At 39.1% G+C, this 26,872-nt stretch overlaps 2 protein-coding genes across 3 annotated transcripts in view; one reads left to right on the top strand and one right to left on the bottom strand.

Moving 5' to 3' along the window:
* LOC109397248 (uncharacterized) overlaps positions 1–26,872 on the bottom strand; it is a 377,190-nt gene that overhangs the window by 107,627 nt on the left and 242,691 nt on the right. Inside the window, exon 3 of the mRNA XM_019669568.3 lies at positions 24,163–24,213. The gene's annotated coding sequence lies outside the window, so the exon portion shown is untranslated. The remainder of the gene's footprint in view (positions 1–24,162; positions 24,214–26,872) is intronic.
* Positions 1–26,872, top strand: part of LOC109397249 (autophagy-related protein 16-1) — a 332,447-nt gene that overhangs the window by 129,374 nt on the left and 176,201 nt on the right. The window lies entirely within an intron of this gene.

Here is a 26,872-nt window from a genome sequence, read left to right as displayed (position 1 = left end):
ATTTGCGGATGAAAAACAGGCTTCAGTTCTCCTGGGCTCTACATGAAGAAGTATTCTCAGAATTGTAGTAGGTACTAATGGATAGTAGAATAGGTATTCTTTAAAATTCGGGTTCAAGGGCAGCAGCTCTGAATTGAAATCCGTTAATCTAAATCCTACAGTAATGCAAAATGCAAGCAGCAATTAAAACTCATCTCTCTCAGAACAAGTGCAGAAAAAAAACAGATTATTGAGCCTTTTTGTAGTAGCTTCACAGTTATAGAATCCATTTCAAAGAAATGCTGGTCTATCTGTTCAGCTCCTAAAAGTTCGAACCGAACCAGTGTGGCTGGCTTCATAAGAAACGTTGAACCGGGTACCATACGCATTTACTACAATTTGTCCCAAACTTTCAATTCAAGGTGCATGGAATGAAAAATCGATTTTACATTTGCACACAAAAGACTGCCAAACTAAGCAACAGCTTTAGATCGTAATATGGGTTTAAAAACCGGGCAAAAGAATTATGACAAACTCGAACAAAGTTAGTGGATGTTAAAGGCCCCCAAACCAATCATCACTATTAAAATACAAGGGGGGGGGCGAGGTAAGTACAAGATACAGTGACCCCACAGATTATGAATTATCGGACTTTGAATATTAAAATCCCAAGGTAACTTATCATAAAACATCTAAAAGGTATTTGTACTAGATAAATCTTTGTGTATATCGAACATCACAATAGTTGTTACAGCACGGAGTTCGATTTTGCTTCCGAAATCAACGAAAATTGTCGGCGTGATATTTATGCCGTCAATGTTGGCCTTTTTTAGCTGCTTCAATTGCAAGACGTATGCCTGGATCGATTAAAACAAAAATTGACAATTTAGACGTTTTTGAACAGCTTTTTGGGGAAGAATCAAGCTGCAATCTACTGTAACATGTTGAATCAGCGTGTTTTCGAAGGAAAAGTGCTGTATAATGGAGACTTCACATAAAAATTGAGAAAAAAATGCCAAAATTAAGTCTATGTAGTTTATGGACAGTGCCTATTTAATATTCTTAAAAATCGTGGTGGTCCTTCTTACTTCACCGTTTAAATTTAAAGTTCTTTTTATCACATTTTCAAATGGATAAATTATTAAAAATTATTATTAAAAATTCAACAGTAAGGAGAGAATGATATTTTTTTACATGCCTACTCTCAAAAAAGATACGCTGGGTCAAAACCAAGGTTAAAGCTAGTGTTATTCATTACCAGTTTATATTTATGATTTTTTTTAGTTTGGGGTGGCGGTCTTATCTCGTCTTCCCCTACGCAAATCAACCTCTCGTGAAACATTGTGCATCGAAATAAGCCAAATGTTAAGGTACACCGGGGCATGTTGAAATGGGTGGGGTAAGATGAAACAGCGGGTTAACGTGGTGTTATCTAATCATAAAAAAAGCGATTTGAATGTTATATATCATAGCTTTTGAATCAAAAAGTCTTTTAGTGAAGGATACATTTTCAAATTATATTGAAAAACTTCGCGTTTCATCTTGCCCCGGTGTACCTTATGCAAAACAAATAATACTGCAACTATCTTTTGAATTCAATGCCAGAAAAACTAATTTTTAGTTTTTTAAAGTTGCATCACTATTTTGGCATCCATTTCAGCGTTATCGTTTTAGCGTAGTTAATTTCAGAAATTGAATACATACTAACAAAATTCATATTTTTTGTTACAGTAACAAGTGTTTGTAGTAAGATTTAGCTCAATCTTAAACAAGAATACCAATAACAAGAATGTTACTATTCCTGATCACATCCATCTTTACCATACCTTGGGGAAGGGCTACAACTCAGCGACACTATGTAGTACACAAAGTGGAAGATTAGGAGTGGTATTAGGTCAAGAAATAGCCTAAAAATTACGCGATAAACTTAGGGTATTTTTTTTTTTATTTTAGATGAATACCAGCAAGAATATTCGGAGAAATACCAGCAAGAGTTTCTTATAGAATCTCAAAAAACTATTTTTGGAGGTATCACGGGCAGAATTCCTGGAAAAAAATCTTAGGGACGTACACTGCCGTTCTACGCATAATTGTCCCATGTTATATGGGATGGGGGTGGCCAAAATGTTTAGGACAGGCAACTTGTTTTCTCTCACAAAAAAAGTTCAACAAATGATAAAAACTCGCAGAACAACGCCAACGTTAAAAATATAATCATGTGTACACGAATCAATCAATAATCAACTAGAAAGTCGTGGAACGAGATTGAACGTGATTTAACTCCGGACGGACTACGGACAATTAATGCCGTCGAGAGGATTTTGAATTTATGAACTCACCAGTTTCTTAACCTTCAGACATTTTCCGATCGAAGTCCTAAAACATTTTGACCATGCACGAAATTTCTGTGACCTCTTAAAGCTTTACACATCCTCCTTATTTTTGATTCTGTCAACTAATGACTCTACTCCAGGGATTGGATTTATTATAGGTAGATATATTTCGAGTATTCATATAAAATTTTAAATAAATAAATACAAAGTTGTTCCTGGCCTTGTGTTTAATTCTAAGTTGAAAATTAACAATTCATTAACACCACGTATAATAATTTGATACATTTTTTGTTTTTATCATCAAGTTCTTAACTGTTATACACCCAAAAATTAAAAATCAATACAACGACTTCATCCCCTGGCTATGGTACCCTAAAAAAACTGGCGGAACCGTCATTATCTTCAATATCCAAAATATGGTTCCCAGGTTGTTATATGAGATCAGAAAATATGAAGGATCTATCAACATCATGAGCAAATCTAATCACAATTTATTTTTGCGTCACTATAGAACTAACCGCAAGCCAGGAGGGAGAAGTTCATCGACTCTTCTTCAATCATTCTATAAAGACCACCGCCGAAGCGATACCTATTCGTTAACCACTAAACCACATGAGCTAATTGCCCGTGACGCGTACGATTTCCCACACTACTGCCACTGGCACTGGTCTATGATGCGCGATCGGAAAATATCAATAACTTCCGCTGGCTGGGTCTAGTCGAGTAATTGTTTTCCATTATGCTCCGATGCTTTAGGTTTGATCGGAGCCGATTGCTCAAATGCCTGGCGAAGGTCGCTGTGGCTAGCCGGGGATTCCGCCAGAATTCAATCATAATTTTCATTAAAGATTCTGCACAAGAACGCTATTATTGGCAATCCATGCGAGTCGGGCGAAACCGCAGACTAAATATGCTCACTCGGATAGGATGAGCATTAATTGATAGTTTAGAGGCTGCTTCAGATTTTGAAGAAGTTGTAGTAGGGCGTTTAAAACGTACATGTATAATGACTCGGCACGATTATACTGCCTGGGTAGATCTGTAAAATTTAGAACCCCGTAAAATCCTCGATCGGCTCGGGATTTCAACGACTTAGCTTTGCAATTGCGGAAGTTATTACACCACTAATACGGGGTTTCTTTTGTTATCTATAGTTCTAAAAAAAACGCCACAAAGCATATGGAACATCTCTTTTTCGTTTATCAGAAGTAGCTTCTGGTAATTTCGGAACAAACGCCACTTGCCCAAGAGATAATTTAGTGGTACTCCAGTCAATACGCCCAATTGACTCACCTACTAGTTAGGGTCGAGCATCAGGCCAAGTAACAGTTATTCGACGATGTTGTCGTATAGTTGCTACGAGGCGCCAGAAGGTTAAAGTGGTAACGCTCATAATTTGTTAGTCAAACGAGCTTCATTTCTCGCGTTGCTGCTGCTAATAATGGCCTCGATCTATCGCGGGAGATAGGGTAGGCTAGGTTAGGTATCCCGGACCCCGGACGGAGGCGTGTGTCGGCAGAACATTCTAATGAGGTGAAAAGAAGCACGACCTGGGTGCGCTGAAACAAAAGACTTCAATTGCAGCATGCCGGAGGGGCTTGTCTCACAGCGCACACCATCCAGGCTCATATGTTGTGACTTTGTTCTCTCGCCTTCGGGGTGCGAAGCGAAAGAAAATTATGAATAATTCATAACCCGAGGGAACCGCGTGGTTAGCCAAGTTGGACTTGGTTAGCTACCGCGGTGCTCTGTCGGCAGGAAGGAACTCGGAACCAGCTGGACGGGGCACACTCACACCACACGTATTACATTTTGTTACTTTTTCGTGCTTGAAACATTCCACCGCACGTCTTTTGTACCAAGGTGTCTTCTGCCGCCGTTTCTACCGCTGCGATGCCCGAAGTCATCGGCCAATGGGAGTAATTTCTTCATTAACAATGCCACGTTTTCGACATTTTAAATCTTGTCGAGATTCGTTGGTTTTATTTGCCCCGCGTTGCGCGGTGTTCTGGCAGATTATTTAATTCCCAGTAATTGCATTTGCATAATGATCTTTTATCTGGGTAACTTGGGCACAGCATGTGGGAACACTTTCGGTTGAGTTTTGGCCCACGATTTAGGCTACGATTGTGAAATATAATATATCGATTTTATCCCATTAAGAATACCTTTTCTGATTCATTGTTATCCTTTTGAATCTTGTAACGATTATATTCGTTCTAATATATTCTGAACATTCTGTCAGATTGTTCTTTTTCTTTCTAGCGCTGCATCCCAATCAATATAGAGTTTGTTTTTCAGCCTAGTGTTTGTAGAGATCTTTCACATTTATCAACTATTTGCTCTCGATACTTTCCGTCCAAGAAAGTTGAGAGGTTTTCCATTACGAAAAGAATCGAACCATCACCCTAAGCATACTCTTGTTGAATATTCGAGGAACCAATAAGATAAGTGCTTGAGACTAACAGGTGCCACATCCTATCGCTAGTCAATGTGAGGAAATTAGAGGAAGTGATGTTGCAATCTCTTCCTCACGGCAGAACGTATATACCACTGCCTCTGCGCAAGTTTATGCGGATGCCGAAATGTTTGACAATGGTTCTCTTTGGTACGTGTTTTTATGTGAATCACTTCGGACATTTTTAAACGAATTCAGCAAAAAGAATTTCTTTCTTAGCCCCATCAGGGTTTCACAAGAAATCTTTCAGGTTTCTTACCGAGAATCTTGTTAGGAGCTCTCCATGATTTTACTTCTAAAAATTGTTTCATATAGCTCGCACAGAATGTCACACATATTCGGGAGAATTTTCAAGCAGTTTTAAAAGACTCATTTGTTGTTTTCATTTATATTACCCAACCAGAAAACTTCAAAGAAAACCGCGCCGATTTCAGTTTTTCAAGATTTCTAGGTACCATAAACCGGGGTCAAATTGATCACTTTAAAACAACTTTTGCTGATAACGTGAGTACCAATTCAAATATTGTCAAAAGAATTTCTGAAAAATCAGTACTGGGTGGACCTCTATAGCCCTACAGGACACAATTTTGGTTCATCAAATTTTAACTTAACATAAAGTTAAACAACTTCAAACCTAAAAAAATAAAATACCAAATTGATCAGCATACATTTAAAAATCAGTTAACATTTTAAATTGGCTTTTCCACTTAATGTTGACCACGAATATCGCGCCAAAACTGTTACAACTAGTGAATTCGGCTGTTAAAAAGCTAAATTACCTTTTAAAATTGACACCCTTACACCTGAAGGTAGGCAATTTTCAATGAAATAAGGGAATTCAGCTACATTTAATTACTTTTTAAACAAGATTTTACAGTTTATTAGATGATTCTTGTCTGGAATAGCTACATTATACCACAATAAAGGTTTAAGGTACCCCGGGGCAAGTGAGAATCGGGGGCAAGTGAGACCTATAGCTAGTATTATTTTTAATATTTATTTTTAAGACTAACATTCTTCATGGAAAACATAGGTATTACACCTACGGATACTTTGAATACAAAAAAAGTTATTGTTTCAACCATAAAGAGACCATATACGTTATTGTTGTTCATATGTAATTTTCAATTCACTAGGTGAGATTGACGTGCTCTACTACATTTGTCGTTAAAAAATAGATTTGTCATTCTACAAATACTTTTTCGGTTTCAGGATAGTATTTGGAGTTCTTGCAAATGATTTCAAGTGAAAAAGCTGTATTTTATTTTTATTTATTACCTTTAGTTTACTGCTCTCACTTGCCCCAGTGCAATTCGCTATCTGGGGTAAGTGGGACCTATGAGAATAAACATACACAATTTTATGCGTTCATCTCGCCTTGTCTTGCAAAAGATGAAATTAACACGAAAGGCAATAAAAATTGTCGCGTTATGTAATCTACTATTAAATTATACTTTATTACCTCTATTTAGATGATAAAATTCTTGTTAAAAATGGTAAAACCTTGGGGAAAAAAAATATCAAAAGCATGTATTTTTTATGTTTTTCTCTAAATATCTTCCATTATCGTTTCACTTACCGCTGCATAATGAATTCTTTGAAGCATTCAGGAATCGTCAAAAAAATTAAAATAGAGAATTGACCTTTTCAAAATTCATGATTTAATAAAAACATTATTTAATGATCGTAAGGTTATGTAAGGGAGAAGATATAACTGAAAATTTCGAAACCCCAGATTTACTTTTAGCGAGATTGATCAACTATGTATATAATATGAAGACCAAGTTTCGAAATCTTTTGTCTCTTCACTTTACGGCACTTTTTGTATAAAAAAAATCAATTTATTTTGCATGAGCTGCTAGAGTTGATTCAAATCTTTTCCAGCGATTTATATATGTTACGTAATTTATGTACGATACCATAAACCTCTTCTTATTTTAATCTCTAAACATAATCATTCATATAAGAGATTTATGATTTATGTTACCTTATTTGTTGCAACTTATATTAAGCCCTTTGAATAAAAACTATGAATAGGTCCCACTTGCCCCGTGAAACGCTGTAAATGAACATCTGCTACACTTCTCATTATATGCATAATATATGGAATGTAAAAATTTTGAAACAGTTTTAATGCATGTTAATAAGTACAAATATACCAACAACGTCTTTTGGGTTCATTGAAATTATTTAAAAAATTGTGTTCTGAAATTTTTGGCATGACAAAACCAAATTAGCAATTTTTTAGGTCCCACTTGCCCCGGGGTACCTTATTAAATATGTTAACACATAAAGTTCACAGGTAATACTAGTGACAATCGATTGTTTAGTATCAACGGTTTCATGTAATGTTAGACTATCTTTTCTTAAAAACTGAAAAGAACACACTCATCTCTAGGCATCCATGAACTGAATGAGGCAAGGACTTAATGATCATAACGACATATAGAAGTTGCTAGAATGGAATTAGAATCAAGTCCCCGAATGATCAATTTCACCCCGCTGATCAATTCGACCCCGGTTTACGGTACTCCTGCAGAAAGTGTGCCTTAGAAATTGATATCAAAGCTTCCTAAATTTCATTTGTGAATGTTATCTGGAAATTTCTTTTAGCATTTCTCAAAGAACTCATGCCGATTGCCAATTGCTCCAGAAGCTGAAGATATGATTCCTTCAGGAATTTCCCCTGTGCTTTCTCTAGGATCATCAAGGAATTTCAGAGATTTTTCCAGGGATTCATTTTTTCATTCCTTCAAAAATTTCTACTGGAATTTTTCCAGTCATTCATGCTAGAATCCCTTTAAAAAGCTACACCATTATTCCTTCTAAAGCAGTTTTTACTACGATGCTGCTGGAAATAATCCAGCATATTTTGATAGAATTTGTACAGGATTCTCGCCGCTGCTGATTCCCCCAGAAAACACCAGCTGTGATTTCTCCAGGGGTTTCCCCAAAGATTCCATAGAGGTTTTTTTTCTTCTAAAATTTACCGCCAATTCTAGATGTGATTACTTCAGGAATTTCTCCAGGGATTTTTCTAGAAATTCCTGGCAGGATTCTTTCAGGAATTCCTGTTTGAATTTTTCTAAGAATTCTTTCTGGCATGTCTCCAATTTTTTTTCAGAAGTTTTATTTGGTGATTCCTGGCATGTCTCCAATTTTTTTTCAGAAGTTTTATTTGGTGATTCCTCCATCTGAGTTTTTTTTCATGGACTCCACCTGAGATTTGTACTAAAATTGTTCATGTGATTGTTCCATGAATTTATTTAGAAATATTACCAGGGGTAGGGTCTGCACCATTTGGGCAGCGGGACCTATTTTGGACACTTGCTGCTGTTATTCAGTCAATTTCAAATCAATTGTTATACATTTTTGCAAACAACAAAGTGTATCTCATCTTTTCCCAAAAATCAAGGCAATTGGTTCAGAATTGACTGAATTACAGCTACAAGTACCCAAAATTGGTCTTCGTGCCCAAGTTGTCCAAGGCACTATCTTTCTTATTTTTATTTGTCTAGGAATTTCCCTATGGATGCTTTCAAGAGTTTTTCTGGGTATTTTTTCGGGCATTCCTCCAGTGATTTCCCAAGAAATTTCTCCAGGAATTTTTCAAAGAATTTCTCTAGCAATTTACTGCAGGGTTTCCTCTAAGACTAGGCGAACGTTTCTGTTGCTAATGTTACCCCTAGCCGTGCGGCTAGGGTCACCAAGCTTCTAATCATACCATGCTGTGGGGTGAGGGTTCGATTCCCGCTCCGGGCAATGAAACTTTTCGTGAGAATAGTTTCTTCTCCGTATCCACTGGTGCATGCTCCGTGTGTCCGTTGTCTAGTGTTAAGTTTCGTTCAGTCTGTACATCCTCTGGCTGAAGACGGTGTCCTGGTCTTTTCTGTTCCTGTAGGGATGTTATGAATCAGTAATAAGGTGTAATAAATGTGCATAGATGTGCTGTAAAGAGCTTAATAAAAATTCTTATACAACTTTGACAAAACTCTCATAAAACTGCAAAACTGGTTTTATAACTACATATTACATAGAGTATTTTATAAATCACGCTCATTATTTAAATAGCAAAAGGTTGGAATCGAAAAAAAGTTACGTTATACCTAGGTGAAAGTTACGTTGTATCGAGTTACGTTATATCGAGATATGACTAGATTATGGTACGTAATTTGTCAGTTCTTGTTTTCGGACCTGTGTGTTTTTTTATAATTATAAGGGTTATAAGGGTTAAATGTCTTCGCAAAAACAAAATCAATGGTATCTCTGAACTAATATGGATTTCCTTTGAAATATTATGCTAAAATTAATAGTGACATCGCTTGCTAATTTGCAAAATCGCTATAGAGTTTATTTTGACAGGTCCTAGAACATTGTTTCTGATTAAATTGAATAAAATCTCTCGAATCTCAGAATGTTTTTATGTTTAAATCTTCGGATTTATGAAAGAATTATTAACAGGTTTCTAGGAGACATTGCTTTTTAATTGTCATTCTATCGTCATTTCTAAGAAAATCCACTTAGTGCAATGTTCTGTGGAATGTGTGTTGAACTTTTCGCTTAATTCTTGCTTCTTTCTGTAGCCAACACCCTCATCAGTTAGCACAAGGTCATTGATTGAAACACCTTACACCGCAAGAAGCCTGCACAGCATCGCCTCATCCTATCAGTGTTCTTTGATTAGCACAGTACCGTATAAACAATTTAAAATTATAATAGACAACAAGAGACCTGTATGTCTACAGCGCGCACAAGTGAGCAATCATCGCCAGCAACCGTCGTCGGATCCGCCATCAACCTCGGCCTGGCACATGATACGCGCCGACCACAGCAGCTACCGTTAGATCGATAAGCAGCGAGCGCATGGAATTATTCGATTATTGAAATATTCTAATGGAGGGCTTCCGCATTTCCACATGCAATGAGCTGCTCCGATGCGCTTCGGCGATGGGGAATGCAGGCGGCCGTAAATTACATAATCATCAGGTAATTTATCTGATAGATCAAGACCTCATTCAGACTCCAACCGCCGCGCAACTGCGAAGCCGAGGAGTCGCGTTGGTCAAGTCCTCTAAACCAGAAGTTTTCCCCCTGAAAGTATTTCAGAGGGATTCCGATTGCATATCACCCGGAGAAACACTGTTCACACATTGAACCATTCTGCAATTCCTATCGAATTCCCATAAATCTTCAGCACATGCAAGCTTGGATTGACTCGCACGCGGGTGTCGTGTGTTTGTGAGTTATAATCCCCAGCGCGTTGTCGATTCAACACCTCCAAACGGGTGAAAATTAAGATCTCCTCCCGTTGATAAGTTCTGACCTGTTGCAAAGAGCGCCCGGGCTACTGCTGCAGCGCAGTCGACATCTCGCACCTCGACGCGGCGCAATAAATTCCCAAGGAATCGAAGACCATCGACAATGGCTGTTGGCTGCTCGTCACGAGCCTGTGGCCGTATCTCAAAGAATTCGAAAAACGTGATGACTTTTCTGGTCGTATGGTTTTCAGCAACACAACCACGGTGAAGGGCAGAGCGAGGATGCGCTCTGAACTCTCTTAATTAAGGAAGTCCTAGAGTATCGTCGGGTTCTTTAGCGGGTACCCGCTAGTGCATACCGCGGTCGTTATCAAGTGTTGACCGTCGAACGCGCGATTCATTAAAATTTTAACCCTCGTTGTATCTCCAGCGGGCCCAGACATAGCCACAAAATGGAACAAAAAAAAAACGACCTAATCACGACTCAAGCTGTGCAGTGCGGCGGTTGCGCGGGCTGTTGTGGTGAGTTGTGTTTATAATTTGCATTTGTTCTGCTGCTATACATATTGAAGAATGGGACCGCCACTACTGCCATCGCGCCGGGCGTTTGCTAGGATTCCCGTCCAGATCGAACTTTAAATTGTGTCCAATTGATTCCAAAGTGCACGAAACGCTTTGGTCGCAGCAGCGCAACGTGGAGGGAAGGAAACCCGCGGCACTAACTGGGAACCGTGCGGCACTTGATCTGGGGACGTGAATCTTCCGGAAAGTCGCAGCAGCGGTCCCCAGCGCTTGCGCGTGCATACATATTTGTCTATTAGCTGGGAACCTATCTGCCTACGCTCTACGGATCGCGGGCTGGACCGAAAGTGGTCCACTTAGCGATGGGCAATTGAATTTTTCTTTTACAAGGGCCCGAAACGTTGTCGCTTGCTTGCGATGACGATCTTGGTAGGGAATAGGGGCCAACGTGAAACGTAGAATCGTGAACTTTTTCGAGCTATTTCTAATTAGATCGAGAAGCGAAATAGAGGACGACGTGTGGTTTGCAATGATCGTGTCAGGTTTGATACCTACAGGCGGCCTAATAAGCCGTTGTGTTCAAAAAAGGCCATAATCAAATTATTCGATTTTTGTCTAATGTGAATCGCATTTCAGTTGCTTCTATTAGACTGAAATGTTAAAGCTTCAATTGCTAGATTTTTTTTCAGAAATGCAAACAGTATCATGTCTCGTAAAAAATGCATCACATTTAAAGAAAGCCCTTTGAATTGAAACGATTAATATGTATGAATCTTTGATAAAACGTGGTAAAAATATTTGAAGATTATTGTTTACATTCTGCTACAGTTTTCACATGAAACTAGGGCGTTTTTCATGTCGTCCCTACAGGCTAATTCAGATTACCCCCAATTGTAGAGGCGCTTGGTGAGATAAGGAGAAAATCGTTTGTTTATATAAAAAAGCAAATTTTTTGTCGTCAAATTTTACTCATTTCTTGCTCTAGAAGTTGCTATTTTTCATTTGCAATGGCTTCCATTATCATCATTCTTTATGCCCACGCCGACAGATACCGGATTGGCCAGCTAACAAACAATCCGGAAGATCGCCCACAGGAGGCATAGCAAGAGCTCCTCAAATTAATCACATAAATTGTTCGTAAGTACCTACCGGATCTAATCGCATCTGAAATTAAATTTTCTTTCCAAAAAGTGCTCGTTTGTTTCTCTACGATGCGGAATTCGATACGAAAAAGTGAAAAAAAGTGCACTTTGCCTATCAGAAGGCCGGCTCCAGAGGCACGTTATCCTACATTTGGGACATTTTTGCCATAAACTTTGCCTATGCTGCGCCATGGCAATTTTCGGCGGAGTCACGTTTTTCGTAAGGTTCTCATTCCTGCCACCAGATGCGGAGGGATCGTTAGCTTCCGTCAGATTTGCCTATGGATGAACCGTTTTCGATAGTTGAATCACCGACAAACCGACGTGCCAGCTCTTATAATTTTTCTATTCCTTCTTGGCTAGATTATCCTTCCAATTACTAGCTCCATCTGTGCGATGATCTACACAGCTTCCTCTTTATGTGTGCGTGCGTATAGGAGCTTTAACTTGACGCATTATTTTACTCATTTCGAAGTAATAACCTTTAATCATTTGTAACGGTAGCACGTTACGTCTGTGTAATAAATAGGTATATACATCAATTACAATAAATCATTGTTTCATTTAATCACTTCTTAATCGTTATAACATGGAATTCCGAGAGGCTGCGTACTAGAATTATAAGCCAACATGATAGAGCGCACATAAACTCCGCCTGCGCATATGCAACGGCTACAACTCCGATTGATTCAAACCTGCATCCGCCGAAAAGGAGGGGAATTGCCAACCGTTAACCCTCTCACAAAATTTAATTAATTGTCCGCGATCGGGCCAAAAAACCGAAGGTCAAGTTCACGAAAGACCTTGAGAATTGGAGAGAGAAATATGAAGGCCACACTCAGCGATTACTGGTGGGAGCGAGATATCGAAGACCGGAAAGGGAACAAGAAAATCGACCCGAACGACTCGTCAATAGATGTTAGATATTCCAAGGTTTCCTATCTGAGGACTTCAAGATCTTTCGTCACTTTGCCTGGACAGTCGAACCAATTATGAAGTGTTTTACCGTGACCGCGAAATCTGTAATTTGAAACAGTGAACCATTGTATAAAGCTCAAGTGAATTAATAGACTATGAATATTTCAGGATAGCAAGTTAGTTTCCCCCCGAGTGCCAATAAGTGCTAAAGCAGTTGTGTGATAGCTAGTGCATACAGAAAGGTATTAAAAGTGGTGCGTTGCTCTCTTTAACCTTTTCCCTCGAATAGCCGTTCGACGGCTTTATTTCTCGGATTTAGGAAACGTTGTCGCAAAATCCATCGCTGTGCTAGACAGTCCGGCAAATCACCGGCCTACGTTTCCCAGTGGCCGAAGGGGCCGCGCCGTTAACATAGCGCCCGAGTTCAACGTGTTATCGTCGAATAACAACCCAACGAGCACGTGAGTCACCGAGTCGCTGAGCAAACTACGCCCGCTCGGTAAGGTGGATTGATCCCGCACGCCGCGTGGATTGCATTCCCGTTTCATCCGACGGTTTCGCGGTTCGATAGGCCAAGCATGCGCGCTGTCGAACAATAGACCCAAGCCACGCCGTCAGACAATAGCGACCACCATCGCCTGCCTTGCAGCTGGCGCAGCCACCGAGCCGTACTGGCAATAGAATGCGGTAACCGTGAGTAAAAGTAAACCATATGTGCACATGTGTAATATTCTGGAGAACACGCTATAGAGAGGTAGAGAGCACGCACGCGATAGTAGGGACGTAGGCCTATAGTTAAGCAGATAGTGATACTTCCATGGAGAATGATAGGTAGGAATAAAAGCTCTAAATGTTGAATTTGCGTTGTACCCTATCGAACGAAGCCCCTACCTACCGATTACGTAATGTTCTCTAGTCTATGGTTCACGGCGTGTATATGGTGAAGGTTTACCACAAAAAAATAGGCATCGCCAAATCTGCCATTATTCGAAAATGTAGCCTTTTAGCCTTCATTTAACGTGTTCCCCAAAAAAAATCCACCGAAGGATCCCGAACAACTTTTTCTGATGAAATAAAAATAAATTTTAGTTGAAATTCTAATGACTTTTCCTTATGTTGCAGTTTAGGATTCATAACGCAAGGCTAACAAAAAAGCCAATTGTGCTTAAAATAAAAGATTAATACGATAAGAAATAAATAAAGAAAAAACAACCTACTTTTATTTGCGCCTACTTTGATTAAAAATGAGATTTTTAGAAGAAATAGAGCGAATAAGTGGTGAAATTTGTTATTAAAATCCAAGAATGACAGCTAAGGTGACCGCAAGACATTTCTTGGCCTATTCCGATGCGTATAAAATTCAGAAAAGGATTTCATTTAAAAAAAGAGCAAGCGTAGCTTTTTTCCCCGCATTTCGGAGCTGAAACAATTCTTCAAGTGTTCCGTGCAAAATTTCTTTACCATTGCGGGCAAGGAAAAACATGCACTGAACTGAAACTTCTTGAGCGATTATGATTCAGATCCATATTTTGTTTATGAACTTTTCGTTTCATAAAACTATAATTACTCACGATTCGACGTACAGACACAGAGAAAAAAGATAAATATTGTTGGCTCCCAATGTCATAATAAAAAATGTCACGCCATCTGTAGAATGGTTTGCTCCATTATTTTAGCTTCGCATCAAACTCCCGCAAGTTTATTACGATTGGCCAAAAACAAATTATCACTTAAAATCTGGATTTATTTTCGATGCTATCAACTGTTAAAATTTCATCTCGATCGGGATGCATTACGTTTTGCATCAGCCATCCAAAGGTGGCACTTAAGTTATTATTCTTAAAGATACGTTTTCAAAGATTGCACGTGACTTTAAGTTCGATCTAATCGCTTATTCACTAGAAATATTGTGACCGATTACTTTACTAGTTCCTATTTATACTCCTTATTACTTGTGTAGTCTGAATAATAACTATATTTAGGAAAGAGAGATGAAATCTGGTTATGAATCAAATATGCAACAAGCGAAATAAAACCGATTTAGTGAACCATCCTAATATTTGCGGAAAGTTTTCCAATGGTAGTCAAACATTTCTACATTATTTCAAATTGCCAAAACTTCAACACAATTGGACATAAGCTTACAAGATATAACGATGTTTGTGGTTCTTTAACGCATACTTTTTTCTTTTTCAATTTGTAAGTAAATTTTACTGTAAAAAGAAATGTGCGGAATTTCTTTACAAGTAGTACTAATAAACCTGGTATTCTATATCTTCTTCAATTGATACTTGAAGTTAAATTAAGTAATCAGGTAAAGCTGCATAATCAATGGATTATCAAAAATATGAAACATTAGGGAAGATGAGGCATTTATATGCATAAACGCTTTCTAGCCCATAGAGCCGAAGCGGTGATAGCGCAGGTCTTCAGCAAGACTATGCTAAGCTCTCCGTTAATATCTGTTCAAGTACTCGCTCTTAAAACATTAATCTGAGAAGCCGGGTTTTTCCAACGTCAGAAAGATCAAGATCACTAAACATTTCGGCAATGATTTTTTTAGGGCCTAACTGACATTGTCGATTTCTCTTCATCGATCCGAATGTGTATTGAATTTTCCAAAGATTGTTTGGTTAAAAACCATGATGGAAAGCTACATTTGGCTATAGGAACAAGAAGAATGATAATTTAGTTTGTTTTCATCAAGTTATTAGCAATAAAAAAAGAGAGAGTCCACGAATAGAAATCGATCTAGTCTATATAGACTGTCTAATGAAAACAATGTATTTTTAGAATAGAAAAATCCCATCAAACTGTTCAGGAAGCGGTTTTAGAAAATGCCTTTGTAAAGAAATGAGCAGAATATAAAGTCGTTAATTATAAAGTCGTAGAAAATGGTGGCAAACCAAGTGTTACGAGCGGTAAGATCTGCAGACCACTACATGTTTAGTTCGATTAATTGCTGTTAACAGAGTTCTCTCAAAATTCACATAGGCCAAAAATACAAATCTTGTTTGCATGTGTATGATAAATTGTTTATATACAGTATTGGGAAAACAAAAGTATCTTAAACTTACTCTGTAATGTTTAAATTAAATGCAGTTCGTCAATAATTTCCTCTCAAAAAATGGTCCACAGTGAGCAAAAATTTTCAAATTAAAAAGTTGTTCGAGGTCCCTCGGTGAATTTTTTTGATCGACCCGTAAAATGAAAGTTAAAAACCTATATTTTCGAATAACGAAGAATTTGGCGATGCCTATTTTTTGCGATAATATTGTTCTACCAGACACGCCGTGAGGTGGGTCTCAGACCGGGCAAACTATTAAAACGAGTGGGAGGTCCTCTAACGAGGTGGCGCTTAAGCCTTTCATTTTACAAAAACAATCTGGTCAGCCCATGGTAGCGATAGTTATTTGCGGTTATTTCCAGCCGGCCACGAACTTGAAAGCTCGTGCGGCTACACATTATTTTGCGCAATAAGCCGACATTTCCTAATAAGCGTTGAAAAGCAATCGCTTCCGTTAAAATCTTTTGCTTTTGGGATAATTTATTTGATGACTTATTGACTTTTTTTTGCCTTTATAGAGAAATTCCATTGAATAATTTCATTAATTGTTAATAATTTCTTCAGTAGGTGAGAAGAGTGCATGTGATGTTTACATCGATCAGCTGGTCATTTTCGCACGATTACATGACATCTTCTTCGAGGTTTCTTTTGTCTAACGCAAAAATGACAGAACGAGTTACGATTTTCAAACGATTCTAAATTCAAATTTCTCGCCAATCTTGGAAACAGAGTGTCATGACGGTTTGTCGGTGGTTGAATTCTCAGTTGCTCCCTTACATGTGATAATTCCGCTCTTGGAATGAAAATGAGTATACGTAGTTTATGGATAGCGGCTAAGTCGATGATGGCAGACAAACAGGAGGGAAGGAAAGACGTACTATGAAATCTAGAGGATAGGTTGACAGAAAAGAGAACCAGGGGACTTGGGACGCTGAGCCAAGGCGAGGCAAATGCCAAACGTGAAAAGGGTGACGTCCTCGCCATCAAAACGAACAAGTCTAAGTACTCACATGTCTTCAAAGCGATGAGCAGCGATGCCAAGCTCAGGGATTTTAGAACCGGTGTACGCTGCATTCGACGTAGTCGTATCGGTGAAATAATCCTGGAACTCATGCGAGACAAGACGCGCAACGGCGCTGCCTACAAATGTCTATCGGAAGAGTTCATTCTCACCAAAATGTCGAAGTGAGGGCTGAACCATCTCTAAAAGTCACTGTCAGACTGTGTCAGACAGTCGCTGTGTGGGGGACGTATATCGCCATCCTAGCGGATCCATACCGAGTATCCATCAGTAACGGCAATATCCAGTCCGAGTATTGATGTCCACATCTTACGAGGTTTTAGTGGTCACCAAGGTGAACGGGTGTTCCTCTGTAGCTGTTATGTGCCTCCGCGGTGGTCATTTAGCAGCAGTTCACGAAAGTGTTGGACTGTATGACGGCTGAGCTAAAAAGGCAAGGGCCGATGTTAATAGCGAGTGCGTTCGATGCCTGGGCCGTGGAATAAAGAAGCCGCTTGAGGAACCAGTGGAGTCAGATCCTGCTAGTGGCAATGATCTCGATCATCGTCGCTACTTTTCAACGTCCTGGTCTAACTAGTAGTTCGAACTGAAGGGTAGATCGTGCCTTGACGGCTTCTACTGAGCAGTGTCTTGAGATGCTGGAGAGCATCATCGAGAGGCTCTTCCCGCGTCATGATCCGAGTCCATGGCCGTCTTTCGTATTACCGCTGGGGACTGGGCCGTGCGATAAGGAGAGGATCACCGATGAGAAACTTGCGGGAACTCCAAAATCCTTTTGCGTAGGTAAGGCCCGAAGTTCGGACGGAGTCTTAGAGCAGGGGTTCCCAACCTTTTTGAGGTGGCGATCCCCTTTAAGAGTTGTCGAAACATCTGGGGCCCACACGCATAAAAATCCGTTCCGAAAATCGTCCACAATCAGTCACGTTATTCGGAACAAGCACGATTTTCACTTACGAAAATACACCATGAATAAAAGTCGCGTTCTCGTGAACCCTGTTCCGCCACATAAATGTAACGCCTGAGTAACGGACCAGCTCAAGATCAAAAATCATATTATCGTGAATTGTGTTCGCATTGGCTGAAACCTAGTTCACGGTACATGGTGTTTAGTTCACACGCATGGGAACACAAATCACGGGAATTAGAACTAGTTCATGGTCTGCAATAATCGATCTGGTTATTGTGATTCAAATCATGGCAAGTGGATCGTTGTTCACGATCCGATATTTGTAATTGAAAGCAAAGAAAAATGCACTTGAACCTTTCAAGACGCGCGCCATCAAGAAGGTGAAACTGCACCGCGCTCGCGCTGTATATGACGAGCAAGATTACTTGGCAGTGTTGCACTTTTTACAACGGCGCGCGTCCGGAAGGATTAAAGTATGCATACTGCATCAGATGAATTTTACACTTTATCGAATAATATTTCTTTCACACTGTACTTACATGGCATTTCCGAACCTGATTAAAAATCAATACCATCCTGAGGAAGGCGCAACGGCGAGAATCTTGTCCTCTACTTCTGTCGGCATTCCTGGGAATCCCAGATGCACTTGCACTATAAATCACCAGAAAACCACCACAATCACTTACTTACATAATTAACAATTCATATTCACTTGCTTTCGAGAATAAAAACAGTATTTGGAGCTGAAAACCGGACACCAGAACGCTAAAAAAAGCTACTATAACTACTCCATTACGCGGCGGTACTTGTGCGACTACCCGTGTGGATGATTGTTTATGCGGCTGACAGGGCGCATGAACCGAGTTCTAGATTTTGTGACCAAAATCACGAAAGTAGTTTTGAGCGTTCTCAGTTCCGTGATTTGAGTTCGCATTATTGCATGCGTTATCAAACTAGCATGAAGATTGTAGCAGACGTGAAATGTGTTCTCAAATTTAAGACTAGTCGTCGAATAGTGGCAAACCTGACTCTCGTTTGCGTGAACTAAATCACGATGTTGAAGGAGCCGCGTGTTCCATTATTTATGACTTTTTGTTCACGAATACTGGAACGGATTTTTTTACGTGCAATGAAATTTTTTGGAAAAAAAATGAATTAAATGAACGAAACCGAGTTTTTCTTGTGTACAGTGACGTAGCCAGAAATTTACTGTGGGAGGGGTTTTCGACGATCGATGATACGTTTTTTTATTCGTCACATTTCGTAAACAATGATGTCATGTACATTCAATTTGAGTTGTAGCTGAAGAAAAGCGGCGCAGCCGAAAATTGTTTCATCTGAAGGCGTTTTATACTGAAAATTTGTTCGTTAACCTTTCAGGACGCGCGCCATCAAGCAACCGAAACTGCACCGCGCTCGCGCTGCATACGACGAGCGAGTTTTTTTTTTGTAGTGTTGAACTTTTTAGAACAGCGCGCTCGCTGAAGGGTTAAATTGTCGCTTTTGGGGGTGGCGGTATGCAAAATTAACAATTGGTATAATTTGCACAACATAGAATAAAAATTTAGCAAGTTTTTGGTAACATCGCGGCCCCCTTGGACAGCTTTCAACATTCGACAGTGACAATATGTTGTCACTTAATCGTCGAGGGGGTTCGTTCAGTAATGTTTTTAAAATCGAACGAAATTTTGCTATCTGCCATCTGCATTGATCTAGCTTTTAGTGACGCGAAGTTAATCGATTGTTCGTTACAGTTTATTCCAAACATTGCAATTACCAACATCAATTTCCATATTATGCCTACCGTCAATACTAGACCAGATGAGTGAAAATGAAGCAAAGGTAATCTGAAACGTTTACACAGATATTACAAATATCAATTCGTTTTTTTTTGCTGAAACTTTGATCAAGTTCCTAAACTAGCTTGATTTAACATGCTAGGTGCTACGGAATTAATTAAATAGTGAAAACATTTTAATTTATTACCTGTAAACCGTTTGCCGATTCATCAACCAGTTTTCTCTGATTTAGCAGACGATACGCGACGAAAAAAGAGTGGGCTGGGAAAATGGAAACGTTTTCCCTCATTCGACACGACCCCTTTGGATAAGAACACACGCGCGCTGGCGCTCAATAGGCCAACTATTGAACTCATAACTTAGTGGGATTCCTACTCCGCGTCGCCGTCATAGTCGTGTGGCCACAAATGAAAATGTTCAGATTGAACGAACATGGAAGGCTCGACGAGGGGGACACAAAACACAATAGTTTGTCTGCAGGAAGATTAGAAAACGACACGAACCATCTTGACAGTCAGGTTGCTCGCAGCCAGCGCCGCGCCGTGCTGCTGGGAGAATCTGAATGGCTTGGACGACGCTAAATAGAAAACGAAAAACGCTTTCGAAAGATAAGATAAACCGGAAGTTTTGTGTGACTGGCGCTGACGCTGGGCCTGGTGGTGGTACAACACAGTGATGTCTTTATTCTTTCGGAAGGAAAACAACCTACAGCTGACTGCTACGGGGTCAGAGTTGATCAACTGCTGGTTGGTGGGATAATGTTCACTCTGGCGGTGGGAATGCATCCGAGGGTGGCCTCGTTACTCATCTGGGTGGGAATGGTTACGGTGCATTCAAATGAACGGAATGAAAAATTGGCGATTGGATCGTAACATTTTATGTTTTTGATAAAAATCACATCTTATTGTTGTTATTGTACATATTCCGTATTTAGTATAGCCATTAGTATAATGATTTGAAGTTTACTTTTCGTGTTTCACTATTGAACAATCGTCATTACAATAAGATACAAAAGATAGAGATTGAGAGTAGCTTGTTTATTTCGTGCTTTCTGGCACTATGCGATCTAAAGATTTATCTTTTTAGGAAGAAGCAACATCAACAGTTTTCATCCTTATTCAGGAATTACAGGAATTCAGGAATTCAGGAATTATTATCAGTTTTAAATCTTATTATTGATTGATAAGACCATATCATAATTGACTATACTTTCGCTTTATTTTCGAATGCTCAATTTCCACTCTCATAATTCAATATTCAAAAGCGACTGACTCTAAACCCAAAAAAATTCTTGATTTTTTTTTATGGAAAAAATCCTTCGAGAAATTCTTGATGAGAACCTTAGAGGGAATCCTTAAAGGAATACTTGAGGAATTAACTACAGAAGCAGCCTCAGATGAGATTTTTTTAAGAATCTTTGAAGTAACTCCTTAACACAAAAAATGTTAGAAGAAATTCATTAGACAACCCTAGAAAAAATTCTAGAGGGTTTTCCAAGAAATCCTTGAAGGAATTTCTGAAGAAACCAAGAAAAAAATAAACAAACAAACTCATTGAAGCAGAAATTTGACAAAACCCCAATTTATTCCATGAAGAAGTTTCCAACACAATACTTAAAAGAATTTTTGGATGAATATTTGATTAAATTCTTGAGAAATTCTTAAAAGATACCGTACCGAATAGGGTACGAGGGCCATAAGTAATACAAAATTTCCGATGTTATTGTTGGAGGAATTCTCACAAGAATACTTGGAGGAGTTCATGACGTAACTTTGGAGACATTTCTTAAATATTGGAGAAGTCCTGAAGGAATTCTGGTAGGGTTTTTCGAAAATATTAAAGAAGAATTTCTGGAATGAGACTTCGGTGTATTGTATCTTGTATCTTGTAAATACTTTTCAAAACTGCATGAGGCACTACTCCAAGGAATTACTCAGAAATTCCTCCAAGTATTTCTTCAGAAATTACTAATGATTCCTTCAAAAATTCTTCCAAGGCTTCCTTCGGAAACTCCTGAACGCATTTCAACAAGATACAATACAAGTATTGAAACTCCTAAACGCATTTCAACAAGATACAATACAAGTATTGTATCATGTTGAAATGCGTTCAGGAGTTTCCGAAGGAAGCCTTGGAAGAATTTTTGAAGGAATGATTAGTAATTTCTGAAGAAATACTTGGAGGAATTTCTGAATAATTCCTTGAAGGAGTTCCTCATGCAGTTTTGCAAGGTATTTGATGGATTCCTTAAAGAATACCTTCAGTAATCCCTGGAGGATTTTTTGAAAGAAGTTTTGGAAAACTTCCTGGATGAAAACTTGAAGGAATAGCTGCTGCAATCCCTTTTCGATTTTCGAAGGAGGATTTTTGAAGACATACTTAGAGGAATTACTTAAGAAATCTTTGAAGAAACTTTTAAAAGAATCCATGATATTTCTAAAAAAAAGTGCTTGGAGGAATTTCTTGGAGGAATACATAAAGTAATGTCTGAAGGAGCTTTTTAAAGATTTTCAGAATAATTTTTGAATTAGTTTCTAAAGGATTCCTTGGGGAATTTCTAAAGAATTCCGTGACGAAATACCGGAGGAAGTTCAGAGAAATAACCAAAACAATCACAAGAGGAATTTCCAAAGTATCCTATTTTTTGAAAAGCTTCAGAAAAAATACATGGGAAAATATCAGAAAAAATTCTTGGAGGAGTTCTTAAAAGTTCTCTAAGGGGAGTTCCTCAAGGAACTCCCATAAAAATCTTTGAAATATTTTTAGGGTATCCATGAAGGTATTCCTGAACGGATCGTATAGGAATACTTGTAGAAATTCCTAATGAATTTTTTGGAGGATTTCCTAAGGCAATCCCTTAAGTTTACTTTGAGGCATTACCAAAGGAATCCTGAGATAAATTCCTGAACAGAAATTTGCACGTTTCGTTCGATCTGTTTACGTGTTTACGTATGTAGCAGTTTTAATTCGATCTGATCGGTCATCAACCAGTTGTCTCGTATACTGGTCCCGAAGCCCAATTGATTATAGTCGACAGGTCGTTAACCACTCCGTTCAGCGGATCTGCCCTTCATTTGTCTCCCAAGGCTTATTACTTCCAGCGAAGAATTAATTATTCCGCGCGTCCAGTTCAATCGATTATAGGTAGATGAAACCAACAAGGGAAGCCATTTGCTCCGGGTAGGATTAACACTTTTTATTTCATCGAGAGCCCCACCAGACGACGTTGGACTCCAGCTGCTGCGACCGGGACGCATATAATTGCACGTAATGCGTTTTCTTCCGGCGATGGGTAGGATGTCGAGATTGCGATACTTTTTTCCACGGTGGGGCCTCTTCTTATTAATTAGAATCTAATTACGCGACAAATGCTGCTCTTACGATACAAGTGACACTGTTCGATCCAAACAGAAGAGGCACAGAAAGGTGCGAAGAAGCTGCCAAGCGGAAACAATAAATGCCTTATGATGCGATCTTGTTCTTGCGTTGGTCTGCTCTTGCACGCATGTCTCTTAGGCTGGGAATGCGGTGTAACGTGGCTTCCAAAGGGAAGTGAACGCCAATCTACGCTTTTAGATCAGCCAACATAGCCCTCCGTTGGCAGCGAGTGCGGTAGATACTGGGGACGTGACCATACGATCGTAATAAACAGTAATAATATATGGTGAACATTAGTTTTCATAACTCGATGAACTCTACGCGTTTGAATGCGATCTTTCGAAGCCTAATGGCTATAATTGTGCCGTTTATTATAACTATTATTGATGTTATTATTGTTTTCGGAGGAGACACCGACGCCCGACCGTATGCTCCACACACGCCACGCCACATTCAATGGGTACCTTATTATTTTTCTGAACGCTTGCGATAGATATGGGAGAAAACATGAACACCGGTGGAAAAAGAATTGTAAATATTATGACGGTACTAACAATAACCTGCATCTGATAAGGGGCCGTGTAGGTATTTCCCTCCACTGGGTGGTTACATATGGATAGACGCGCGTTTGCTACAGTGTGCCGAAAAAAAAATGCAAATTAGCATAAACTTCTTCGTAGAGCTAGTGCTGTTTAACAATGACAGTGAGTTTTGATAATTCTAAACTGGATGTTCATCGAAATTTAGGAAGAAATCGTTTGTCAATGTCTTACAACACTGTTTTAATGCCAATCTTCCCGGTATCCAACCCAAGTTTAGTGACGCACCCTGTTCAGCGTCCGCCAGATGCCGCACAAAACATAACTGGCGCACACGTGGGTTATGTCCATTTAGTATCGATGGGTTTTGATCACTTCCTTTTTTTACTGAAGAACTTATGTAGCTGAGTTCGATCAGATGTTCGGTTGGCATTTTGAAAACTGAACTGAAACATTACGAGTATTGCTTGCCACGCATAGTCACGTTTCCTATGTAGTACATAGTTATGACTACATGACCGTAGCATACATATTTGTTGAAGAGTTTGTTCTAAAGTAAAGATCCACTATCTTCATTTATCCATTCATTCTGATGATTTGTCAAACTAGAAATGTTCACGAAATCATCCGAATCAGTGTTAAGGCAACAAACCCCTAAGTTCTTAGCACTTTGAAGACCGCTGGCAAGAATTTCTTGCCTGGTTTCCCATGATTACATAGAACAAGTGCATGTGCGAAAGCTCGGTAAGAAATATGACAACTCGTTGACAGGCGAGAAACCCTGTCATCGCTCGTATCAAGATTCTCCCCGTATGTACTACCACCTGCCAGTTAAACTTACCTTGTTACTTTTGGTTTATTGTGTCAACACGAAGTTCGTCAAGATGGTAATCTGTAAGGGCAGAAATAGAAGAGCCGGTGAGTAAATTGTGGAGGGTACTTGACTGGATAAAGTGCTAGAATTAACAAGTTGTAAATCATTGTGCCGCACAGCAGCTTCATAAATCTCGATGCGAAATGAGCTACGTACGGTACGATACAACGCGATGGGCTTGAGTCGGAGTCTGGAACGATTACCCAGAAGGCGTGTTCGGCTTGTGCACCTTTTGGATTTTTTCGGTTGCTTTTTCAGCTTACAGGTTGCGAGTGAGCTTCGAACAACGGAACTTAAACCCTTTTGCTGTGATTTATTCCGTTGAAACTCGTAAATCAGGCTTGAGTAATGGGTGTCAATAAAAATACTTTTTTGCAGCCAGAAAATAACTGTAGCTAGCGTACGCTTCGAGACACATGTGAATTTTTGGTTCTCATCCAATGCCATGGTCATGAGACAAGCCGTTATTGAATTCCATACCTTGTTGGTCAGCTTTTATTACTTCATTCAATTGAACAAAGTCCTGCATTGATAGGAATTTATGAGCACTTCATTGTATCCATCGAGCGCAACGCAGAGGACACATTTTCCCATCGACTTGCTGGGCTCATTTATAACAATTTGATACAAATTTATGAAAACTGCGTTTTTCTGGCGAGAGCCGTGTCAACACTTCCCTCTGTTCGACTGTTGATTTACGAGAGAATGTTTTGATTGGTTCCATTGTAATTTGGAGCCAAGATATAATGAGGAATCTTGTTCTCCAGCTGCTAGCGCATTCCAGTATCGCTTCGGATTACGTTGGCATGCTTAACATGCAACTACAGAGAATGACAACAAGAAGTCGCAATTAGTCGGACAAATTGTATGGGAGGAAAATTGTTGAACGATCAATAAATTTATTGCGGGTAAGCGCTCAACGAGCAACGCGCGCTCGGCAAAAAGGGTGGTAAAGATCATAAAAATGAGGTAATTTATTACGCTAACTGACTGAGGACAACGACGCGAAGCTTTGCTGCCAAGTGGCATTACATACGAAGGGACTATAAATAAAGGGCCAATTAAATTGTAGTACTGTTGGCTAGTTAAGTAACAACTTCTGGGCGGATCTCTGTTTCATTACACTTGAGGCACTTGGTCGGTGCATGGCTTCTGTAAGTGTAATAGGAACTGGAGCAATTTGTTTTATTTGGCTCGTAAACACTGATGCATTCCAGTGAGTATTGCCAGAACGTTTGTACTTACTAGTTTCTTCCCTCTGGCGTTACTTATCCTTAACGGACTGTTTACTCCGGCGGTGTAACGAAAGGGCCAAAGGGCCATTAAATATTTCAGCATAATTGATGTATACACATCCAACTAAAGGCAACAAACACGTTTTTCTGGTACAAATTCTACTGAATCACAATGTTTTCAAAAGATAAGAAAATAATCAGTACTGAAATTTTGTTTAGTTGGATTACAAAACTTTCTTTCACCTATCGTCATTGTTCTTCTGCTTTGTGGCTCTACGTTCCATACTGGGACTTAGCCTGCCTCGCTTCAACTTAGTGTTTTTTGAGCACTTCCACAGTTCTTAACTAAATGGCTTTCTTTGCTTGCCATTGCATTAATTTGTATATTGTGAGGCATGTACAATGATACACTATGTCCAGGGAGTCGATAAAATTTTCCCGACTGAAACGGGAATCAAAACCGCCGTCTCCGGATTGGCGATCCATAGCCTTAACCACTAGGCTAACTGGAGACCCCCGTCATTGTATCTATTCGATTAATTGACTATTCTCTTTAAGTAAAGCTAAACTTTTAAAGACTCCATGTTAAGTGCCCAAGAAAAAATAGTAGATGTAAATATGCTCTATTTGATTTGCACTGAAGGCGTAGAGGAAGCGTCACGCTTTTTCTTTACTTGCCATCTGCGATTTGCTCAAGTAATTTGCATAGGCAATAATTTTTTAAACACCTCAGAATTCTACCCAAGCACTGAAAGAGGATAACAATATAGGGCAACTGACATATTTTCGCCAGTTTTTTCGCTTCGTCATGCGGGTTTTTTTTTGAAATCTGTTGATCCTAAAGTTGGCCTCAAATCAATCTCAACCAAGCTGAATCATATGGCCAAGTTTCAGGCAATTTGGACGACAAAAACCCTTCATGACGAAGAGAACAAACCTGCCGATAATACCCTAAGTCCTACTTAATCTTGCCCACATTAGATTTTGGACATCCAAAACATGCAGAATCTCTAAAACGATGTAACATACAGGGGATAGACAAAATGATCGGGACAGGCAAAATTTTCACTTTACAAAAAATGTTCAACTAGCTATAACTTTTCGAAAAGTGCATCGAATATTCTCAGATTTTTACTGTAAGTTCTTCAAGTAGTTGTGTATCAGTGGACAAAATTTGGAAAAGATCGGACAATTCTTCACGAAGTTATAAAGATTTTTGAAAAAGATAAAATTATCCGATAGACAACTTTGAGCTGTTATACCTCCGGATTCAATGAACCGATTGCAATGAAATTTTGACCATTCATGACTTATATAATGAACTCTGGAAAACATTTGACTTAACTTGAAATTTTTAACAAGCGAAAAAGTTATAGCGATTTAATTTTTTTCACGATTTTTTACTAAATTGGTCTATTTGTACTATGCATCCCATTACTTTT

This window comes from Aedes albopictus, chromosome 1, assembly GCF_035046485.1.
Source record: "Aedes albopictus strain Foshan chromosome 1, AalbF5, whole genome shotgun sequence".
NCBI classification, from domain to species: Eukaryota; Metazoa; Arthropoda; class Insecta; order Diptera; family Culicidae; genus Aedes; species Aedes albopictus.
Note: the sequence above shows the minus strand (reverse complement) of the source record. Positions and strands in the feature narration are given on the sequence as shown.